Source organism: Leptonychotes weddellii, chromosome 1 (assembly GCF_054177405.1).
Source record: "Leptonychotes weddellii isolate Sample4059 chromosome 1, ASM5417740v2, whole genome shotgun sequence".
Lineage (NCBI taxonomy): Eukaryota > Metazoa > Chordata > Mammalia > Carnivora > Phocidae > Leptonychotes > Leptonychotes weddellii.
This window is the reverse complement of record NC_138369.1, coordinates 30021455-30027964: the sequence shown is the minus strand read 5'-3', so window position 1 is coordinate 30027964 and position 6510 is coordinate 30021455.

Here is a 6510-nt window from a genome sequence, read left to right as displayed (position 1 = left end):
ATAAGAGAACGGGAGTTATAATAATATATTGATGATGACCAAGGATATATATAATATATATCATAATTAATATTATATAATGATGATGATACTGTTGTATTAATACCTATTTTGGGGGGACTCTTGCTATGTATGAATCCCTGGCTGAGCCTTTACATTCAGTGTCTCATTTAATACTTACAAAAGGGCTAATAGATTTATATTTCAGTATTCTCTACTTTATGGGTAGAAACTCAGATTTCAGAGAAGTTAAATATTTGAACTAATGTCACACCTCTAATAAGGTTGAGACTATGATTCAGACTTATCTTTGATTCCCAGAACCTAAACTCCAATCAAGCAAATATAGGCAAGCAATATTAGCAAGAAACAATACATTTTACACGAGAAAAGACCAAGTAAACAAAGATGAGCCTAATGTCAATTTGAATATGAAATGTAAACCATCCAGTGATACAGAGGAGGCACTATTTTGACTCTACACTTCCTTTTACTATCTAGTGAAGTTAAGAAGAGAAAAATTATTTCTTAAAAAACCATAGCATCCACAAGGTAAAAAACAAAACAAAAGCAAAGAAACAAAACAAAACAAAAAAGCCAAGCTACAGTTCAAGAGACAATAGGAATCATTAATAATAACAGAGAATGAATAGAGGCTAAATCATTTTCTGTAAAACTAGTGATACTTAGTTCTATATTTGGATCTGGATACATAAGGCAGAATTTTCAGGAACTGCAAGAAAAGGGAAATGGAAGACAAAATTTTTCTCAGCCTGGAAGGAAAGATAACCTTCATGTCAAAGTCTCATTTTTCACCTCTAGCAGCCTATCTCTACAATTACTTTATCAATTATAATTTCTCATTGCTTATCTTGTCTGTCTTCCAGGCAGAAGAGAAAGAAAGAATAAGGTTATTTCTTTTGTTCTTCCACTTCTCATCTCTTTGTTCTTCTTTTAGAACAGAGAGAAAGTTGAAACAACAGCTTCACTTCTCTATAATCAAAGTAATAAATAAACTGTTGTGTTAGAGACCAAGTGGTCTCTTTATTACAAGAAAATAAACATATATTATAAGCACATAAAGGTCATGAAAATGACTGCTTTGATGATAATTATAAAAACAATAACATGATTTCTGTGGTTTATAAAATTCACACATCCAAAGTTGTATTCATCACTGTTGCCTTATCCCAATGGTTCAAGCCAGAAATGAAGACTGTCTTTCCCCTCTCCCTCTCCACGAACTCCCACATCCAGTCACTTCCTATTAATTTGATTTTATGTCTATGTCTTAAATCTGCCCATTCTCTCCTTCTTCATTCAAACACCTGTTTTGGCTACCATCATCTTTCATCTGAACTATGATAATACTTTCCTAACTAGTCCACTTGCCTTCAAATGTGCACCTCTCACCAATCCATCCCCATTCTTCAGCGAGAGGGAATGTGTCTGATGTGCATGTTGATCATGCCACTCCTGTACTTAAAACCTTTCAGTGGCTTTCCACTGAGCTTAAAATAAAGCCCAAATTCATGAGCATGGTTGAGAGGGCTCTGCATCAGCTGGCCCCTGTCTACTTCTCTGGCCTCATCTTTTACAACACTTTCACTCTTGACTCCTACTACAGTCTTCCCTTGGGTCTTTGAATACAGGGAAACTTGTTCCAGGTAGTCTTCTGTCCCAAAAGAGATCAAGTCCCCCTGGTACACGCTCTTGTAGCCCTCAGGATATCATCTCTATAACCTTCACCACCATTGTAAAAAATTATTTCTGGAATTACTTGCTTGATTTCTGTTTCATCTCCTTACTAGAGTCATGAGAGCAATGAAAACCAGTATCTTATTTACTACTGTATCTTCAGAATTGAGCATATATATGGTACCTGGCATATAGCACACGCTCAAATGTTCACATAAATAAATGAATATAATAAATCAATCAAAAGTAAAATATGAGTTCACTATCAAGATGGCATACACAATAAACTGTTTTCTCTAGAAATAAGTTGATGGTGTGCCCTCTCCAGTACCGTTTGCTAGTTATTTTGATAGCCAATAGCATGCTTTTATAAAATGGTGACATATCCCGGATGACTGCTTTGTTCTGTGTTGGTCAACCGCTATGACACTAAGTCAAGGAAATTGGCCCATACATTGTTTAAACCCATACATATCTGCCTTCTAAATTTGTGTTGGATTTTTTTTTTCTCTCTAGAAGAGAAGAAATGAAACTGTCCTGAATTTTCAACCCTGGTTTTCAGTATTTGATATCCGAATACCATCTGATGATAAAGCTCACAGCTGATCCCTGAAGAATAAAGAAAAGTCTACAAATGTTAAAAATCAAAAGAAAGCACTTAGAATTTCATTATATTGAACCTAGAAGAGACCCTCTGCCAAAACCTCCTAGTCCAACCTCTCTGCTCTAGAGGGAATAAAAAGACTTAAGACAGGGAAAAAGCTTACCCAAGGGAATAGGGTGAGTTTAGTGGCCTGGGTGACATTAGAACACAAGTGTCCTCATTTAATGGCTCTCTGTCTCTCTGTCTCTCTGTCTCTCTCTCTCTCAGTCAGCACTATCCTGTAGCACTCTCTGTAATGCTGGAAATGTTCTCTCTGCTAGCTAAGATGGTACCACTATCCACATGTAGCTATTAAGCACTTGAAATGTGGCCAGTACAACCAAGGCAATGAATTTTTCACTTAATTTAATTTTAATTAATTTCAATTTAGGTAGACACATATGGTTTATAGATACTGTATTGGACAGCACAATTCAAAAATATGCCAGCTAGGTTAAGGAAAATAAAACCAGTGACATCAAATAATTTTCAGTAAGCTGGAAGAAAGATCTTGAATTACCTGATAGTAACCTTCCAGGACAAGAATAACATAGAAAACAGGAGGTAGAATATTCTTGGTTTCAGTTAAGAGAAAATAACAACAAAAAGAATTCAAATTAGAGTATATAATAAAGAAGATGTATGATTTCTTAAAGGTTGGGAGTTCACAGGTGGGGCTCACCTCCCAAACTCCATGGGTTTGATTCAGTGACTCCACTAAAGCCTTCAAGGACCTAGCTCATTTTCAACTCTCTCTTTGCCTTTCAAGCTGTCCATTCTAAGGCAGGTTCCCCACCATGGATCAAACATAGCTGCCAACAACTGTCTGGGCTATGAGCTTCTTCATCCACATAATAGCAAAAGAAAGGAATGTTTTGAGTTCTGTTAGATGAGCAAGGAAGAGTCTTTCCTGGCTTCCCCAAGCAAACCACTTCTTGTATCTCTTTAATTTAACTTGGGTCACTTGCTCCTTGTTACCAACTGAGCCAGTTACCTTGGCCAGGGGAAAAAGATCACACTGTTAGGCTTAGAGCCACATCACATAGCCCATGCCCAAATAGAGAAAGAAATCAGCTTCCCCCAGAAGAGATGCATGGAGTGAGGCAGGTGTGGTCCTTAAAGAAAAAGTAGGACAATAATGAGAAAAGAAATGAATATTGAAGACATAACTATAGCAACTATAGCATTGACTAAAGCTAATAATATTTTCATTTGTATTTTTCGGACTGAAGTACTCTGATGGGTTTTTTCTACATATAAAGTGTTAAACAACAAAATTCAACCAAGTAAATCTGAAGATCTAATTGGCTTTATTAAGTGATTCATGAATCTGGCAGCATCACATCTAACAAGTGGAAGGGAACTCCAAAGAGATGTCCAAAATGGAAGGTTTTATAAGAAGGAGGGTGAGGCAAAGAAGTTATTAGCAAAAGAAAAGGAAGGATTATTTCAGACAAAGTCATCTTCCCTTAGGGGAAGGGCAGGGGGTGTTTTTAGGTAGATTACCTCATCTTTCTATGGAGTGAGGATGGAGAAGACCCCTGTGGCAGATTACCTCATTGGTGCTGGCCAGAAAGTTCCTGACTCCCTTAAAACTACATTTTTGGGAAAGGTTGAAACCGCAATTAGATTAGGTATTAAGCCCTGGTATGGTGATTTGGCCTAGCATAAGTGACTCCATATAGGGTCTATGGTTTTTGTTTTGTTTTTGTTTTTAATGAATGTAATATATTCTTTTTTTTTTTAAAGATTTTATTTATTTATTTGAGAGAGAGAGAGAGAGCACGTGAGAGGGGGGAGGGTCAGAGGGAGAAGCAGACTCCCCGCTGAGCAGGGAGCCTGATGCAGGACTCGATCCTGGGACTCCAGAATCATGACCTGAGCCGAAGGCAGTCGCTTAACCAACTGAGCCACCCAGGCGCCCTATATATTCGTATTTTTAAAAGGTAGAAAACTCAAGATCTAAATAGAAAAATTTTGAAGTCATATATAATCTATCACACACAAGTTACCATTACTCACATTTAAGTGTACATGTACTTTTCCAAACATCCTTATTTGGTCTTGTTGCTTTTCTAAAAATTGTACTTTAATATATAATATGTTTTATGATTTGCTTTTTTTTCTTTGAAAATATCACATTTTCCAGTGTAACTATTCCTCTAAAGATGACCTTAATCTACATAACCAATCTAAAATACTTTCCTTTTTCTAAATATTTCACATCCCTTTGTTGCTTGTAAACTGTGGTTGATCTTACTATTATGCCAGTAAATTTCCTACTATATAAGACAAAGAATTAACTGTAGGAATGTTTTTTGTTTTTTTTGTTTTTTGTTTTTTTCCTAGAGAATCTTACCTGTACCAATGCTTAACTACAACAGACAAACATAAATCCTCTTTGGCTGGTGTGGGCTTAAATCCCATTAAGTTTTCTTAACACCCTAAGTTTGCATATAATTTGTCTTCAAGTAAATTTCTTTACTGGTCTTTGTCTTAGTATCAATATGGCTGATTATCTCTTTTTTCTGATTTGCATTTTAATTATGGAGAAAAGATAATTTCCAGAAATAGAAAAAAAAATACAGAAAAATAGAAGTGTGTATGTGTGTGTATTTATAGATATACATATAAAAATAATCCATATCTCCTTGGGCCTCCCTCCTTTTACTTTTTTATTTTTTGACTTTGTCAGTAACACAGTATAATAGAAAAGCTAAGAAAACAGACTCTAGATTTCAGCCACACCATTTACTAACTGTTGGATCCTGTACAAATAAGTTCCCCTAAATTGCCTCATTGATACCTAATTCAAAAGATTATCATTAGGGTGTGTACCAGCATGCCTGACATTCTAAATCTCTGTAAACTCTTAAAATTAACTTTGATTTATATGTATCACTAAGATTTAGCTCTAAATTTTTTTAAATATTTTATTTAGAGGGAGAGAGCATTAGCAGGAGTGGGGGGGGAGGGGCAAAGGAAGAGGGAGAGAGAGAATTTCAAGCAGACTCCACACCCAGTGCTGTGGGTGGAGCCTGACTCTGGGCTCAATCTCAGGACCCTGAGATCATGACCTGAGCTGAAATCAAGAGTTGGATGCTTAACTGACTGAGCCACCCAGGTGCCCCTAGCTCTAAATTTTAAGATGCTTCTCTATGCTTTTGTAGATTCAACATTTTCTGTGTGAAACATCCTGTTCCTCCTTCCATTTCTACCTACCTTTCCTCTTCCCCTTCCACCTTCTAAATCAACCCACTTTTTTAGATTCAGTTTTGGTACTTCATTCTCCATGGAGTATTTCTTGGCTTCCCAAGTCTAGACTGGACACTCCCCCTCTGCAATCCCATAAGAGTCAATGTCAACTGCATTTGCTCCAGCATCTACTGCTATGTGCAATATATGTCTATTCATTTGTCTCTCCACTAGACTATCTTTCATCTCTACATCTTCAAATAAAGCATGGTGCCTTTCTCTTCATCAAATATATTATGCCTTTCTTGGCTCCCAGCTTTTGCACATCTTGTTCCCTCTCTGTGGAACATTCTTACAACCTATTCTTTGTCCAAATGGCTCTTTTTAATCCCTCTGGACTTTCCCTGTCCTTATCATTTTCTGTTTGAAAATATGCAATAGTTTTCCAATGCACAGGATATAATGTCTGATTTTGTTTTGAAACCATAGGCTGTAGGTCCAGCATAACCAATTTATACTCATATTTCCAACCTAAATATCATTCTAGTACTCCCTACCCACTCCTACACTCACCATACTCCAGTGCCTCTGATATTCTCTCAGTAATACATTCAGGTATTCATTCATCCAGCAAGTATCCATTCAATGAACAAGGCACAAAGAACAGAACGCAAGAACTGGTGAACATGATAATCATTACGCCATCTCGCACATGCCAAATACTTTCCAGATGCAGGGCCTTTGTATAGGCCATAAACTTCTGTTTTATTTATCACTGTTCACTCACCATCTGGCAATGTACCTGGCACATAGTAGGTGCTCAATCAATATTTATAGATTAGATGAGTAAATGAAAGTGTGAGTGAATGAATAAACATAGCCATTTCTCATTTATTCATGTTTTAGGTGTTCTGTGAATTTGCAGCAATATTCTGAGCAAGCGGTTGGCAGTGGGCTGAGCAGGGAGGAGGCAG